Here is an 18,828-nt window from a genome sequence, read left to right on the forward strand (position 1 = left end):
TTCAAGCTGCCTTTCAGAAATGTTCTCCTGAGTGCCTCAACAGGCAAACTATGACCAGCAACTGTCTGGGGGACTAAAAGCTAGACTGGGACAAACCCATCAAGAATGTTTTGGTTTTTTTCTAATACTGATACTATATTCCATTGCCTAGGCTGATTTCTGGGCAGATTTTTATAGACACTTCTATCGGGGAATCCATGAAATTGCATTGTCCCCCATTCTGCATCCTGACTGGGTCTTCATAATGGGATGCCAGTTTGCTTTTCCTGCTTTTGTGCATGCTTCAAAGTATCAAGATGTCCTTCTGCACTGCAGAAAACACCATGTCTGCCACTGTACTTCTTTCGGAGATCAGTTTGGGGAGTTTTGTGAAGCACCTCCTTGCAAAGTGCAAGGTCATCATAAGAACTTTAACATGAGGACTTTGCCATCTAAGTTTCCTCAGCTCTGCAAATCCTTCTGCACTGCAGAAAACACCATGTCTGCCACTGTACTTCTTTCGGAGATCAGTTTGGGGAGTTTTGTGAAGCACCTCCTTGCAAAGTGCAAGGTCATCGTAAGAACTTTAACATGAGGACTTTGTCATCTAAGTTTCCTCAGCTCTGCAAATCACTGAGACACAACCTGCAAAAAAAGTACTCAAAACCCGGGCTTAAGTGTTGTGTTTACACATTTTGCACAGAAAGTATGCAGTGTAATAGAGAAAATAAACCAGAAAATCCATTTTTCCCATTATTATCTAGACTATCATTACTATCAAGACTGTGAAACACTACACTTCAGGTAGTGTTAATTTTATCTGTATTTCCTTTCACAGTGCAGGTTTGTTAGGGTTATAGCAGAACGTTTCCACTACATACAACTGGGGGAAAAGAGCTGCCCTCCAAGGCCATCTGCAAACTGCTTAAATCAAATAAGGTTAATCTATTTATAGGAAAGTGAAATGGAAACAAAATTTTAATGTGCCTTGTGATATGAAGCAAGTGGGCTTAGAAATTGGGCTTTACTTTTACCTAGAAGAAATAAATTCAGCAAAAAGTCAAATCCCATTTCCATATATATTGCTGGTCTTATCAGTGTTTTGTCTAAAATGGTAAAGTAATCTTAATTATCTGAGCTACAATCAAAAATAAAAGTCAGCACTGTGCCTCATCTTATTAAAATTCAGGGTTGGGGTAATGTTACATTGGAAAAACCTCATGTGTATGCCATAAATTAAACTCTAAAGATTCAAATAAATTACTTTCTCATCCGTATTATTTTCTCATGTACAAAACAGGAGCATTTGAAAACTTTCTGTGTAATGGGTACATTTGGATCTGATTTCTGAAAAGTAGTAATTAATATAAATGGATGTACATGTTTTTTTCCAAAATGTTATCCAGGAATTGATGCATGTGGTTTTCAAGAATCATTCTAAGCTTCCACCAAATAATTTTGAGCACTTCCTTCAGCTTTATATATACATTAAATTCTCTGTGATGAAAACAGCTAGTGCAGTAAAACGTGAACTTGCAAGGTTAATAAGGATACTGAATCAAACTGTTTCTATCATTCCCTGTGATGAGGTGACAAATGTTATAAAGCTTCTGCTAAGATATTTTTGCATTCCTGAGAATTTTGATTTTTGCCTGTTGCAATTTTGCAAGTGCAGCATGGAGCCACGTGCCTACTGATTCACACATTTTTAATGTATGAATTTCTTTTATCTCTATATCAATAACACATGTTCATATGTATTCATTTGCATGGCAAACAAGGTCCCTGGCCATACATTATGTATGTGCAAAATATGAGCGTTCTTTGAGCTTAATCTTTTCAACCATAGACAAAAGCAAAGAGAAAGGAATTATCTGTATTTTGTCTCTATAGATGGAGACCTCTGACTGCAGCAGAGAGTAGTCAAGTCTAGATCATGAATCGAGTCCTTTACACCAGGACTAGATTCCCAACATCTCCCTGTGCATTAGACTAATTTCTGTATTTCATCACATTATTGATTATTTGCCGTAGTTGCATGCTGATTATTCTGCCAGTTAGACAGAAAATTCAGGTTTGTATAATCTGCAAAGAAATTAAAATTCCTACATTATTTACAATAGACTGTTGTACTTACATTGCTGTTCTGATATGCAGATGCACCTGGATCAAATAAAATCCTATTCAAATTGAATGACAATATTTTCTTAAGACCTATGCAATTAGTACTCGGGGCTTTGAGTGAGCTGATCCAGTTTCTTCAATAATTCTGTAGTAGCAAACTGCTTTCCAAAGGTTTTTTGTCATTATTCACTCATTCCAAAGAGCAAAGATGCAGAAGAATAAGTTACAGATGAACATTAATGAGGGTGAGCAGCAGGGCTATGTAAAGTAAAGAGGTGCTTTTTGCTGTTACAGATTGATTCCTTTTGTAAGCAAATTCCATTTTAAGTACAGCTTCTTTTTAAAATGAGGTAGGTAGAGACGAGATAGCATCTGATGAAATACAGTAGCCACTGTTTCAGATTTTTGTTAGGCAGTAGTCTTGAATGACATGACTCAGATTAAACCCCCAAAAAACAGCAGAAAAAAATAGGTCAGAGGTTCTCAATACCAATTAATTTAGCATTCAAAAAAAAAAAAAAAATAAATACAGATGGTGAAGCTTCATGGCAAATTGAAACAGTTCTAAAATGTGGAAATGTATTTTGCTGTCTCAGAAAGACAGTAAAATTACAGTATTTTGCATCTTTCTGTGAACTTCTTTATGTCATAGTTCCACATGGCATAAGATCAGTAAAACCCTGCAACTTTCATAGAACTGTCAGGCTATTTCAACTAATACCTGTTTAAGAATTTAACTTTTTAACATTTTTGCTGCTATTTTGTTTTTTGCTAAAAAATATCACTGCACTTTTATGCACTTCCTTTACTGAAGGCCATGTGTGCACCTGTCATGTATGGTATTACTCCCCATGGCTGAAATGCAGCCACATCCAGGGCAGTTCAGTCTTTGCTGATCCTTGTAAATGGAAGGACCAGCTTCCTGGCATGCTTCCAGTAACATAGACCAGTAAATTTTCAGGATGTTCTTTTGTCTGAAAAGTTTGTTCGCAAGAGGGATTTTTTTAACTGACTCTCATACAGACGTGAGAATGTAATGCTGGTACCTCAACAGGAGGAGAGGAGATGAGAGGCAGAGCTGATACATCAAAACCCTGCACTGAACAGGACTAACTCTTCACCTCCTGACCCGGTGGAAGGAGCTACTCTTCCTCCACGTAACGCAGTACAGGTTGTGCCTTCCTTGTCATTTGATTAGAGACAAGGGCACTCTGGTAAAAAAGAGTTTTGCTCAGACCAGCTCTTCTGCAGCTTATCTTAGTGTTAGGTGCCTATTGCAAAGCTTGAGTTCAGATGAAGGGTCATCAAGTCAAACTTTTCTCTACAGGGAACCATGCCAAGTCCCTGTGGTGTCCATGGGAAGAAGTAATCTTGGTGCTTACATTACATTCATCTTACAGATGGCAATCCTTTGATCAATGACTGTGGGCAGATGATAGCAGGAAGATCTCAATTCTTTCTTGAACTTAGGTGCAATAGGGGATGCTGTATTTTACTTTTATTGCAGGTGACGTAAATAGGACCTTGGGCCTAACTGTGACACCTGAATGGAGATGAATATTGCTAATATACTCTAGAAGAACTATAGAAAGTCTACAGGGGTGGAGGCTTTTATGGCAAAGGACACAGCAACTCGGTGTTTTTCTTTAAGATTAAGTTGATCTATTTTTTCTACTTTTTTTTTACTATTTACGAATCAGAATGGCATGGATATAGCAGCTCCATGCAGCTAGGGAACAAAATTTTTTGGAGCAAAATTCATTAACACCTGCTCTTCCTCCTCCTTCCTTCTTCTGCCACATTTTTCCAGCAGTGAACAGTGTCAAGCTGACAAAGCAGAATCACATTGTCCTCTAACAGCTGAACTTTACTGGGTTCATATATAGCCAAGCAAAATGAAACATTAACACGTAGTTCCCATTGATAAGACTTCTCTAATATGTATCACAGAATTGGAGGATTGCTTAGGTTGGAGGAAACCTCTTGCAATCATCTGGTCCAATATATCTGTTCAAGCAGGGTCAGCTAGAGCATGTTGTCCTGGACAGTCCCCTGGTTTGGTGACAAGAGCTGTGAGAAACTGGAGAACATATACTTCAGAAATTCATATACTTTTAATTCTTAAAGTTCAAAGTTCTTTGCTTGTGTCTTGTTTAAATGTTTTCCCCATGATTTGCTTGAGTCAAGTAATGTTTCCTCCTTCTGTGGTGGCAAAATGCAAAGTGAGGTTGTCAGACTCTGGAAGTGCAGATTTTGCCAGGGAAAGGAAAGAGATCACACCATAAGTTTGATGTCTTGTTTTTTGGGTTTTTCTTTTTTTTTTTGGGTGTTTTTTTTTTCTTTTTTTTTTTTTTCTTTTTTTCTGAAGTGTTGGAGATCAGCAGGAAGAGCAGAGTGCTGCTGTTTCCAGCCTTATGACTCAACTGAAACCTGACTGAGCTTCAGCAACCTGAGGGCTTATAATGGGGAAAGGATTGAGATAGGCATCACAAAAAAGGGAGGAGAAAAAGAAAAAGGAAGGTGGGACTCTTCTGACAAAACAGGCATCTCTGTTTAAACCAGCCACTCAAAACTTTCATTACAGCTTATGGAGAAAAATGGGAAGAATATTCTTTTATTTCTTTGTCATACTGAGTTTTTATTTCTCCCCTTTCTGCCTCAGGAAGTCCCTGACAGGTTATACACTCTGCTCCACAGTGATATTTCCCTCATTGCTGTTCAGTCTAGAAATTAATCTTTTCATCCATCACTACAGGAATAATTAACAGGAAATGATCTTGCAATCAAACCAGGAAAGGAAGAAATGGCTGTGAAAACAGGATTTGGATACAATGTTCTATTTGCAGCCATCTTCTTCATAGCTGTTAGGCTACCTTCTCTTTGTTTACTTAACCAACATCTACATGAATGACAAAAAGTATCTTTAAGTGACTTGGACTGGGCCAAACTCACTCCTGAGGTAAGTTGGGCTTAATCAGTTCACTTCCTTGGATGTATTTTTTTGTTTTGGTTTGGTTTTGTTTTTTGTTTTGTTTTGTTTCCATATTGGAACATAAGTGGATAAAAGCAAGTTTTCAAATGTGTGGATGTGTGGTTCAACAAAAATATGCACTTTTGCAACTTGATTACATTACGTAGTTTTTTGTTCCCTCTTTTAACTGCTCCCCTATCATAATAGTCTATAACTACATCTATGCTAGTAAATTAAAAAATTGCCAAGGTATAATCCTTTCCCCTGGAACTCAATCATCTCTATGGCTGTGAGATTTGTCCCCACCAGGACTTTGGCTGGAGGTATCTAGAGTTCTGTGAAATGCCACCTAAGCCAAGTTGGGAAGATATCAGTGATGATTCCCAGCAGGCAGTTTGAATATGAGCCTGCTTTGCAGGCTGAAAATGTTTAAAAGAATGGATAAAATCTGTGCCATGCTATTTGGTTTCAATGCCAGGGAATAATTCTGTAACATTTTGTTCACTAATACAGGCACAGCCTGCAAATGCTACCATATAATGGACAACTACCATTAACTTGCATGGTGAAGAACCAGGCTTTTGGTGCTGAAAGTCATGATGTCAAATCACTTACCTAAAGGCATTATTACAGTGACATAGGGCCAATATTTATTAAATAGACAGGTAGAAATCTGCACAAAAGTTCTGTCCCAGTTACACACTTCGCTATCCTCTGAATGTATAAACTACTGTTCTGTACTGTACTTTTACTGATCTGTACAGGGTGCCCCTGAGCAGTGGACTTGTCTGGGCCTTCTGACTGCCCACCAGTCAGGTACAAATGTACTAAGTACTTAGCTTTGACCTGGCAAAGTTTCTGGTCTATGAAGCAGGATGTAGAACATATACCAATGGTATCCCATCATATTTTGTTTCATGATTTTACTTGTCTACCGTAAAATCTTGTATAATTGCCTAGGAGAAACAATAGTGACTGTAGAGAAACATTGTCAACCAGGTGCCTTGAGTTGCCAAAGAGTGGGTGTGAGTCCACCTGTGCCTGATCAGGACAGGCCCCTATTGGGCATGAGCAAGGCCAGGGGGCCAATAAAGGTGGGACACACACCCACAGAAGGCACCTCAGCTCACTCTGATGCGAGGCATGGAGAGGCCAGCAGCTCCTTGAGCCTCTGGAGCAAGAAAGGCTCTTCCTGCTACACTTCTACCCTGGAAGTGCTGTGTGGTGGCTGGAGTCCTGGAAGAGACCAGCAGCTTGTCGAGCTTCAGGAGCAAGAATGGCTCATCCCGCTACAAGTGACTTACCAGTAACAACATCAAGTATTTGCTAACTGAAGGGGTTAATGGGCACTTTCCTGTAAATTGATAAGGACTCAATTACATGCAGATTTTCCAGTGTGGAATGGAGTTAGTTAAAAAACAACAACAACAAAAAACAAAAAAAAACCCCTTTGGGATTGACACTGGTCTTTAATGCAGTGTAAAGAAGTAATGTTATTAGCTTGGTAATTTATTCAGACTGAGGGAAACAGAAGACACTGAACTTCATCTCACAGATTTTAATGTCGCATCCAATTTCAGAACAGCATCAGACTTCAGAAGTGAAAGTGACACGGAGATGTCTGGAATACAGTATAAACCATCTAAGTGTTTTTTCACCAATGAAGGCTCTCATCATCCATTAAAAAAATTCATCATTATTTAAGGACTCCCTCTCTGCCCTTTGCCTCCCAAGACAGAGAGGCCAAATTAATTTACAAAAATGCTGAAGTCCTAAAAATTAATGATATCATTACTATTCAATTGCAATATGCTGTTGGACAGAGAAGCATGTAATGAATAAAGTTCTTTTATCCCATCCTGATCCTGCCTAGTCCTTTTAAATACCTGACCAGTTCTCATTTCACTGTAAGTAAGCATAGCCCATATTGAAAAGGATCACTTACATTTATGTGAATAATTTTCATTGAGATCAACAGCTTGTATGGGAAAATCAGTCACGTTCTCAACTGCTTAACTAGGTTTTAAAACCTTTTTAAATGTTTTGATAACGCGAAATTGTCTGGGCCCTGAGGATACTCCAAGTCTTTACAGTCCCTGCCCACCTGCCCTTGGACAAGGACCCTGTCTCAGCCCAGCTTTGGACCTTGCCCCAGTAATACTGTGTCCAGTTCTGGGCCCCTCCGTTTAGGAAGGATATCAAGGTCCTGGAGCAGGTCTAAAGGAGGGCAATCAGGCTGGTGAAGGGACTCGAGCACAGACCCTATGAGGAGAGGCTGAGGGAGCTGGGGCTGTTCAGCCTAATGAAGAGGCGGCTCAGGGGAGACCTCATCACTCTCTACAACTCCCTGAAAGGAGGTTGGAGCCAGGTGGGGGTTGGTCTCTTTTGCCAGATGACTTTCAACAAGACAAGAAGGCATGGTCTTAAGTTGTGCCAGGGGAGGTTTAGGTTAGATATTAGAAAGAATTTCTTTACAGAGAGGGTGATCAGACATTGGAATGGGCTGCCCAGGGAAGTAGTGGATTCTCCGTCCCTGGAGATATTTCAAAAGAGACTGGATGTGGCACTCAGTGCCATGGTCTAGCAACCGCAACGGTGGTTCAAGGGTTGGACTCGATGATCTCTGAGGTCCCTTACAACCCAGCCAATTCTATGATTCTATGATTCTATGAATACTGTAGGATGCTGTCTACATGCACTACCCAGCCCGTTCTTCTCTGGCCCTGAAGCATGGGCTGTTGTCCTGGCCCGTCCACATCCCAGCCTCATTTCCATGGCCCTTCTGAGGAAAGAAGAGATCAAAAGTTTCAGTAGAACTTCTTTCATAGTGGATCTAAAAATTGTCAGCTGTGTAAGTCATTCATATGGGAGCTGCATACCTCTTCTCAATATTTAATATTATGTATTTGAAGTGAGTTTTTTCTTTTTTAAACTAGAACAAGTGATTTACACCTCTTTGTAATTAGATGTAGCAATAAGAATAATGTTTCACATTACATTGGAATGTTCTTTTAAACTTTGTCATGTAATTTTAAAAAGCTTAATAGATATGGTGATTGGTGTCTTAATTCAACTGTTACTTGACTTGCAGGCTACTTCTGATTTGCTCAAATAAATGGCTGACTTGTCTGGGACATAATTGTCTTCTGTTAGGGCTTTCTGTCAAGGTATTTTTAATTTCTGCGTGCTTCAGTTCTTAGCCTGTCTATTCAGGCACTTTTTTCTTTTTCTTGTAGCATTAATGCCAATAACAGTAACTGGATAATGCTGCTGAATAAATCATACATTCAAATATATATTCTAATTTTCAGAGTTCTTCCTGTGCTTTCAGTTTCATAAGTTCCCATTTTAAAAGGGAAATGAGTATTATTATCCATATTTTACAGACAGAAAACTGGGCACAGAAGTGAAATGCTCATTCCATTTCTAGCAATCTCCAGAGAAATGCTTGTGAATCTTGATGGTGTTTGTAATTTCTCTGCTTTTCTCCTGTATAGTGAAAACATGGCTGATCTCCTGAAGGCTACCACCACCAAGCTTTAGTGCTTGTTTATTCTCATAAATTAGATGTGTGTGAGACCACTCTGTATCTGTGAGGCCACCTGGCATAGAATGATCAGTGTTTGTTTGAATAAATTATCTTGGCCTCCAAATGGGGGCAACCTGTTTATGGAGTCTTACCGTTGGGTTATTGAGATAGGGAGAAAAAAACTGGAGTCTCTTTGTTTTGTAAATGCAAAAGTAGAAAGGATTATTTATATATGATTTTATTCAGTTGATCAGGTAACTTTTTTTTTGTTTTTCTTTACTTGAACCTGACTTGGCTATCTGTGAATGTTAACACTTTTGTCACAGAGATCTGGAATAATATCTCACTGTAATGCAAACCAAGATAATGAGACCCCTTGTGATGGAGGGAACAAATCACAGCAGGTTTGGTTTGCCAAGTTGCAGATCTGGATGTATTTGTGTGTGCTATAATGACCTGTTTCCACTGAAGGCATCAGACCAAGAGGCTACTCTTGAATTTTTCTTTCAGCAGTGTGTTGGACCTTGGTGGAATAGAGGAAACTTTCTTCATAGCAGCTTGGATGGTGCAGCATTTATATTTTGCCCTCACAATGAATACACTGTGGCTCATGCAATAAGTTGGGAGTGAACGCATCCAGGCAGACAGCCTGAACCAACCCAAGAGATATTCCATACCATATACCATCATGCTCAGTCATAAAAAAGGGAAGAGAGAGATTTTTAGGAAGCTTAGGGATTTTTCTCTTTCCTCAGGTGCTGTCTGGGCACTGGTCCACCCCTGAAAGGTGCAAAATGATTGACTTTCCATCCCTTGTTTTATTTTGTTTTCTTCCTTCATGTGACCTTTGCTTATTAAAATTTTTTTTTGGTTGTTGTTTTTGTTTTTTTTTTTTAAACTCAGCCTCCAAATCTTTCTGCTTTTATTCTTCCTTCCCTATTCCCCCAACCAACTGGGGATGGGGGAAGAAAATGGGTGAGCAGCTGTATAGTGCTTAGCTGCCTACTCGAGTGAAGACACAACACTCAATTAAACAATACATTTGAGAAAATGAAGCTGCAGAAAACAAAACTGCAAAACAAAGTGCACACTTACTCTCATTTAATCTTGTACTTTAGTGTGAGCTCAACAAGATAAAGCTTCTGCTTGAGGTAGAGGAATTAACATGCATTTCTCTCTGGGGACTGGGAGGTATGTCTACACTGGAGGCTCTGAACAATCTGGCTTTGGAAGTGGAGCCATTTAACAATGGCAGGATGGAATTTCTCAGCAGGACTAATTAGCCCAGGCAAAGCTCAGTTTCAGTGCAGTGATTCTAGCATCCTGATGTTGTGTTTTCAGTTGTATAAACATCATTCTCCCTGCATCCCTCCTGGCCTTCAGGCAGCTCAGTTTTCTAATATCTTCACTCTCACTGTATGCTCAGAGCCCAATTTCCATAATGCTCTCTCATTTCTTTGTGTCAAGGCCTGGTTATGACCTCTTTTTTTTTGCCTCTATCTTTTTCTTCTCCCATTAGTTTCTAGACAGGTAATTCAAGACATGTCTCAGTGATGATTGTGTTTCTAATTAGAAGCTGCTCAGTCTTAACAGCATCTAGACAGAACTCTAGCATGTAAGCAGATCTCATGACATAGTTTGTTGTGGGGCAAGAAAAGTGAATCATTCTGCTCTCTTCCTGAAATTCTGATGCACCATCTTAGACGTCCATTACTGAAATTCCTACTTGTGGTTGCCTATCTCACAGAAACTTGACTACTATATCAGAAGAAATTGCAACCTTGATGCTAACTTAACAAGTGCAAGTTTCCCACTCCTTGTTACCAGAAGAGCATAAGCAGGAATGTTGCACCTTTTATTCTTGTACCCAGAACTAAGTTAGGGGTATTTTGCATCAGGAAATTAACCTCCTCTAACCTTAGGCTTCTAAATGTCAGACAGCTAATCCAACTACTCTACCTTCAGATGTCTTACAGTTATGTGAGATGAATCTTAATTTAAAGGAGATTTGCTCTTCAGTTTCAGTGCTTTGTTGCAGAATGAACACCATGACACATTTTAGCTGTAGATGGATTTTACTTCCAGATAGGTACAGCAGTATTGAATTCTCAGTCATTCTCACATGGAGGGAGTGCTAGTAATGTACAGATTATTTAGAGAGAATCAGTCATGGCTGCTGTGCCTTCAAACCTTGAATTACTGAATTTGTATTACTCAACTGCCAATTTGTAAATTCTATATTTAGTCACTCTAATAAAGCCAGTCCAATTTATTGATCCCATCTGTAAATGTTGTTTAAAATACATTGTTTCTGTGATAGAATAACAGGTTTGTTAGTGAAAATTATTAAGTAATCTCCCTCCTGGGAGCTGAAACTTTAGGTAGTTGGGAGGTGTTGATCTCATATGTCATAGCTATTCTACACACACCTACACATGCTCATAAATACACACACACACATGTTTGCTTCTTCCTTCTATTATTAGAGGAAAACAAATCTCCCCATTACTGAGTCTGTACATTTGATTCCTTTGATTATTACAGCAGGTTTAGTCATGTAGTCAAACACTGTGAGGGCATTCATTAATTTCACAGGTTGCTCCAACTGAGCTTTAAAGAATTTTATTCATCAGCCTCTATGCTTTGATGCCATGCCCCTTCATGCAAAGATTTTATGCAGTGCTGAAAGCTCCTTTGCCCTACAAAAGGAATCTGCAAGGATGCTTGCCAAAGAATGATCGTATTAAGATAAACAGCATATAGGTGGGTGGAACAAGGACAACCAAAATGTGATAGTTTCATACCAACTTCTTAATCCTGCAAGATGACTAAGAATAACCCAAATGAGTGCTCAGATCTAGTGTATTTGGGTTGGCAAGGTTTTGGTAGTGGGGTGGGTTACAGGGGTGGCTTCTGTGAGAAGCTGCTAGAAGCTGCCCCTGTGTCCAGTAGAGCCAAACGCCAGCTGGCTCCAAGACAGACCCACTGCTGGCCAAGGCTCAGCACATCAGTGATGGTGGTTGGACCTCTGGGACAAAGCATTTAGGAAGGGTGGAAATGTTGCTGTGCAGCAACAGTTGCAGCTGGAGAGAGGAGTGAGAATATGTGAGAGAAATGGCCCTGCAGACACCAAGACCAGTGAAGAAGAAGGGGGATGAGGTGCTCCAGGCACTGAAGCAGACATTCCCCTGCAACTTGTGGTGAGGGCCACGGTGAGGCAGGCTGTTCCTTTGCAGCCCACTGAGATCCACAGTGAAGCAGATACGCACTTGCAACCCATGGAAAAACCCATGCTGGAGGAGGTGGATGTGCCCAGAGGACGCTGTGACCCCATGGAGAGCATGAGCTGGAGCAGTCTCCTGTCAGGAACTGTGGACCAGTGGAGAGAGGAGCCCAGGCCGGAGCAGGTTTGCTGGCAGGAATTATGAGCCTGTGGCAGAGCCACGTGCAAGCAGTTGGTGTGGAACTGCTTCTCGTGGGAAGGACTCATGCCGAAGAAATTTGTGTAGTACTGTCTCCTGCTGAAAGGACCCCATGATGGAGCAGGAGTGTGGGGAGTCTTTCCCCTGAGGAGGAGAGACCAGCAGAGCCAATATGTAATGAACTGAATGCAACCTCCATTCCCCCCCCCTCCTGCAGGGAGGTGGCAAAGTATTGAATGAAACTGATCTCAGGAATAAGGGAGAAGTGGGGGGAAGGTGTTTTAAGATTCGGTTTTATTTCTCATTCCCCTACTCTAATTTGATTTGCAATAAATTATTTTCCCCAATTCATGTCTGTTCCATCTATGACAGTAATTGATGGGTTATCCTTATCTTGATGCACGAATCTTTCATTATATTTTTCTCCCTGTCCAGCTGAAGAGGGGAGTGATAGAGCAGCATTGGTGGGAAGCCTGTGTCCAGAGAGGGACACGTCTAGATATTGACCTTCAGTTCTGCCTCCTATGATCTCTGAGAGGTTTATTCGTGAATTAGTCTGTGGTGCTCATTGCAAGAACTGACTATTTTGTGTCAATGAATTAAAGAAAAAAAATAAGATGCTTTCAAATGGCCATAATGGATAAATGAACAGGAACTCCTAGGATGAACTTAAGGAGAAGGGTGGTGTTTGGATGAACAAACACAGTCAAGAACTGATTTTTGGCTTGCATACAACTTCATACTATGTGAAACAATGTCCAATGATAAAATTAGAGATGATATAGAACCACAAAAATTCTTCAAGAACTGAAATAAAGAGTCAGAAAGGTTAACTGGCTGTGGGTGTTAAAATGATGGAGGAGTATGATTATGGTATTTAGGAATAAAACATTGGGTAACAATCAATGTTTTATTCTAGCAAAAATGGCTAACTGAGAACCTAAGTTGGAATTTGAAACCAGGCAGACTTAAGGTAGGAGAAAAACTAGAAGAAAGTAAGATTTAAACAGACTAGGAGGAAGGAGTGGTGTCTTCCTTGTGGAAATGAAGTGCTCATACCTTTGAATTATACCAGACACAAATTGCTGTGCTCCATGGAGCATTAAATCTATAACATACAGGAGGTCAGACTAGTTATTCTGATGATTGCTGGGACTGTAACCTCTCTGAACTGCTGAACTCAAATAGTGGCACTATGATTTTTCATAGACATAGGGCTGCTTTACAGACAGGGCTAGGTTAAAAAGTGCCAACATTTTTGTGTGAAGAATTTAAAATGTTCACTACTTGGCTATTTTAGTACTGTGGACTAGATTTTTATTCAAGGTGAGGCTCCCACTGCCTACAGCTGTCACTGTGAAAGTTCTGAGGTTCATGTTAGGTTTATGTAAAGGTTTGATGGGTAAGACTTTCCCAGTACTACCTAAAAATATCTGGCAGCAGTAAAGATTGACTGAAGTCTGGCCAGGATAGATTTTAAGTGTATTGCTGATAACAGCATCTTTCCTTTTCCTGTAGTCTCACTGCCAATGACTTTATGCTGTCCTAACACACTTTCCTTTCTTGATGCTAGTCCAATCTCTGCTCTGAAAAGGTCAGAGCCTGTATAAAACCATCATATGTGTTTCTTCTGCTAGCAGACAAATCAGTGCACAAATTCTAATGAAGATTTTCCAGATTAGCTGACATAAACCCTTGCCTATTGGAAACAGAACTGTCCCTTTAGGGACTATACATGTTCCAATAGGGAAAATTATGCCTTGTAATGTAAATTCATACTAGGTTTTATTAGGTCTGGGGAATACTTTGTAGTATGTATAAATGTGCAAGTTCCTCTTCATGGACCTAGAATTTATACCCAAGACATAGCTTGTACCCTTTGGAGATGCCTGTCACTTGTTTACTGGAAGAATCTAAATGGTTGCCTTAGAATAAATACTAATAAATTATAGGAAGATAGATTGAATATATTTTGGTTCAACTTAATGCACATACATAGTTAATCATAATGCAGGTGCTTCTTTGTGGAGAGGGAAACAATCAAGTCTTCTGCAGTGGACTTCGTATAATTTTTAATTAGTTATTCAGCTCAGATGGTGACATGCATAACATAGGAACAATAGGCACATGGAAGCGTCCAAAACAAATTAAATTTAAAATTCCAGAATACAGAGTATGACAATGATGTGAACAAAAGAAAGCCACAAGAATAGGGTGAATGTGAGCTGAGAATTGCAATGTGTATGTGAGCCAAGAAATTATATTGGTATTTAGGGCTGATGCAGCACAGCTGATATGACAAAAACTTCAAGGTGATAAATAAAGTCAGATTATTCTTGGACAGAGGCACATAGATTATATAGCAATGAGACAAAATAGAACAAGAAATGTTGATTTAAAAAAAAAAAAAGCTTACAAGGTTAGAGGAATTTTAATCATGGGGAATTTTAATTACATTGATATTGATCAGTATCACAGCTCTGAATACCCTTCCCCCACACAAACTCTAAACACTCTGCTCTTAAAGGAATGACTCTGCTTATACATGATGTTGAACAAGCTGCAGAGCATGTGGTTGGTTCCCTTTTTAGCTTTTTAAGGCATCACAGGAAATTAGCCACCTAAACAACTTGCACTGAGAAGTCTGGTTCTTTGGTTTGGTTGAAAATGGAGGAAAGCAAGGGTTCTTTTCTTCAAGCATTTATAATTTTAATGCAGTTGAACATTCTTTATATTACAGAAAATCGGTGGCATTGCTCAGTTTTCCAGTCTTACTGACTGAATCTGGAAAAAGGGAAGTTCTTACCCTACTATGATTTACATCCCATTCTCTTCCTACTAAATTTGTTGCATTGCAATATATCTAGCTGCTATTAAAATGTTTCAAAGAGAAATGGGAAGAATGTTAAGCTTTCTTGTCCTGAAAAGAAATAACTATATTGGTTTTGAAGGTCTTGAAATGTGGGTAAAAGCAACCCTAATAAAATATGATTTATACCTGCTTACAGGAAAAAATATAAGAATGCGAAAGAATTCAGATTATGCAACAGTTATCATATTCCTCTTGCAACAAAATAGAAAACCTCCTAAAAAGACAAAATGCAATATTCAAGTTGATGCCATCCTTGATTTTCAGTGATATCATAGGGAGCGGAAAATATAAAGTATCATATTGAATTATGGCATTGTATAAATTCACAAAATTGCACTTAAAATTTTTTAAAAAAAGGAATGAAAATTGGAATAACTTCTAAACCTCTGCTTTTTTGTAGGTTTTTAAATAAAAAGCATCACTCAGAAGACCATCTGATGTGGTCTTGACCATGTAGTTATCTGAAACTTGTGAGATATACTTTTAACATGGGAGCAACTGCAGTCTTGGGGTAACAGCCTTGAGTCTGAATGTACTATGAGATGTTTGAAATTCAAAGTGATTATTTTTTTCAGGTGTTAACAGGAATGTGACAATACTCTAAATTATCATAGATCATAAGAGACCTATAGCAGGGACTCATATGGAACTCATTTGTTATGGAGTATTTAATAGGTAGGCTATTTAATGCAGAAATAAGACTAAGTTCAAGAGAGGCACAGATTCATCAAAATGTTTTGTTTTGTTGTTGCTGTTTCTTTTTTCCAGTCCCTCATTTCATCTGAAATATCTCGTTGAATTTGTTCTGCAATGTATTTTCCTACCTAACAGGAGACATTTACAACGTACACATTTTTTTGGCCTAAATCGAGCCTTTTATTTTATGAACATCACATGTACTGCTTTCTTCTTTGTAACAGTTTTCAGCCAGGCTGTCTTTCAGTAAGATCCATCCTTGAGGCTAAAAATAATCCAAACATGAGAAAGACTGACATCAATGTAAAAAAGAGAAACAGAAAAGTCATGTTTGAATAAGACCTTTAAGATCATCAAGCCCAAGTGTCACTCCGCACCACCATACCCACTAAACCATCTCCTGTATCTACCCATTTTTTTTTAATACCCCCAGGGACAGTGACTCCACCACCTCCCTGGTGGAGGTGCCAATGCTTCACTGCTCTTTCGGTGATAAAATTTTTCCTAATATCCAATCTGAACCTCTCCTGGTGCAACTTGAACCCATTTCCTCTTGTCCTATCACTGATCAGCAGGGAGAAGAGGCCAATGCCCACCTCACTACAGCCTCCTTTCAGGTATCTATAGAGAGAAATACGGTCTCCCCCCAGACTCCTCCGGGCTGTACAGCCCCTACTCCTTCAACCTCTTCTCATCAGACCTCTTCTCCAGACCCCTAATCAGCCCAGTGCCTTCCTCTGCATCCTCTCCAGCACCCTGATGTCTTTTCTACACTGTAGCACCCTCTCCAGCACACAGTACTTGAGGTGCAACCTCATCAAGGCTGAGTACAAGGGTAAGATCACTTCCTTGGTCCTGCTAGTCCCATTTTCCTGATATAGGCCAGGATGCCATTTGCCTTCTTAGCCACCTGGGCACACTGTTCAGCTGGCTGCCAGTCAGCACCTCAGCTCCTACTCTGCTGGGCAGCTCTCCAGCCACCCCATCCCAAGTCTCTAGTGCTGGTGGGGGTTGTGGCAAAGTGCAGGACCTGACATACCCTCAGCTGTTTCCCTTGCTTTTCTCTGCTTTTCATCATAAATCAATTTAGTATTTTTTTTAATTAAAAGACTCCATATCAGACAACTTCTGACTCCAAGTTGCTTAATTTAGTGCCATAAGGGAACTAAGCTCATTCCCAGTAGCTGATGGCCTGTATGATATTGTGTAAACATATTCAGATCAAAAGAGGAAAGGCCTTTAAATGGTTACCTTAATAATTTACAGAAGGTACAGCCCTTTTTTCCTTATATTAGACTAATCTTTCTGCAGGTAAAGAAGACTATATGTAGACAATGAGCATTGCATTCACACAAAATAAATAAGAAAGCCTTAAAACAATATTGTGTACTTATTCTGTTGTGATTAGAAAGATTCATTCCAGGGTCTCCATCTGGATTGTTAGCCAAACTTCACTGTTAATCAAAACTTTCTAAAATAAAAACCTAAACTAATACAAAAAAGTTACCCAAAATGTAATATTGGCAGAAAGGCATCTACGAAGACACATATGTCTAAATAATCTTTCTAGCAGAAAACAAAGTATATTGATAGCACACCTCACTCCAGTGAGTAATGAAGAATTACTTCACCAGTTTTAAGGAGACTTCAGCAGGTTGCTGAGCTGGGATAGGGAACATATGGAAGCCAGAGATAAGATGAAATGTTAAAAATGTACTCATTAAGTCAAACAACCTAATGAGATTGCCTTCCCACTTCATCTATATTTTAGCAGGTCATGTAGTGGTTCTTTACCTTTACCAGTACAAACTCCACAAACTTGGAAGGCAAACTCCATCAAGAAAGGCTGCACAGCAAAGAGACACCAGGAAAATGTGAGCCTGAGTAAGTGTAGGATTAGATTAGATGCAAAATTTGACAAAGTCTCTTATTAACATGTAGAGCTTCTTCACTTTGTTCTTTCAGGCCAAGCTGCAGTAAAAGTTTTAGAATATTACTGATATTTGTTATCATAAGCCTTTTTCTCATGGCCACCACTTAGTGTATTCTCAGTATTTTTTTGTGGATGTCTAATTCCATCCTACATTTTTTTCAGCCACCGAATTCCATATGATCAATTTCAATAATAAAAAAATTATGGTTTTCTGATGACTGTGTTATAAAAAGATCCCCATGAACAAAACTGACAATTGAGCTTTTATCCCAATTTTACAGTAATTTAAAATGCAAAATTCTTTTAAATGAGTCAATTTTAGATACAAAGAAAATTGGAAGAGTGAAACCTTTTACTAATAGTCTTGTTTACATTCAGAAAGTGACCACTTAAGTTATACAGTTTAATGAAATATAAAATGTTTAAAGGATTGTTATACTCTATAATCCAAAGCCTATAGATAGCATTGAGTTGTTAATATGAACCTGCACATTCCCTGTGCACTGATTTCCTTGTTGTCAAGTGGAGGTACATGTTGTTCACTTTGCAGGAGTTCTTTATTCAATAGTGAACTTCTTGGCACATAAATAGTCTCAGGGGTATTGTTTATGGCTTTGGTACAACTGGGTCATCTCCATATACATGCTGGGGAGACAAGAGCAGCCTTTGGAATATGTTAAGCTAAAAGACTTACAAGTCAGGCTGATGACTCTCAGGATGAGCCAGACTCTTCCCAGACTCTTCCTTTCTCTCAAAAAACAACAGAAATGTCATCTTAATTAGACTAAAAAATCCTCACTGCATTTAACAGAATGCATATTTTTACCTTGGTAAAACTTGATTTAACCAATTAAGGAAGTGTTTTGGGTAAGGAAAAATGTTGCACTGCCTGTGTGTTAACTCATATATAGATTCATGAAGGTAGGTGGCAAAGGTATACCAGGAAAAGTACAGAGGAAGTATTTAAAAGCTGAGTTAGATCTGAATTTTTAATGAAGTTATGGAGCTCTGGGGGAACATCATGGCAAAAGTAGACCAGACATGGTTACTAAGGTTGCTAGAGAACACCAGGATACTATCCTGAATGGGCAAGAAGCACTCCAAATCCCTGACCACTGTTCAATTTGACTTTAAAGTTATGTCATTAAAATGAAAACAATCCCCCCTGTATTTATAAGTTGATTTAATGTATCCATTTTTTTTCAACTTTCAAGTTGCAGATGGTTCACATTCTCAAACCTTTCTGTCCTATATAGGTTGTCTCTCATTGCTTAATAGTTTTTAATGTCTTCTTAATCCTAG

The sequence above is a fragment of the Calypte anna genome, chromosome 1, assembly GCF_003957555.1.
Source record: "Calypte anna isolate BGI_N300 chromosome 1, bCalAnn1_v1.p, whole genome shotgun sequence".
NCBI lineage: Eukaryota > Metazoa > Chordata > Aves > Apodiformes > Trochilidae > Calypte > Calypte anna.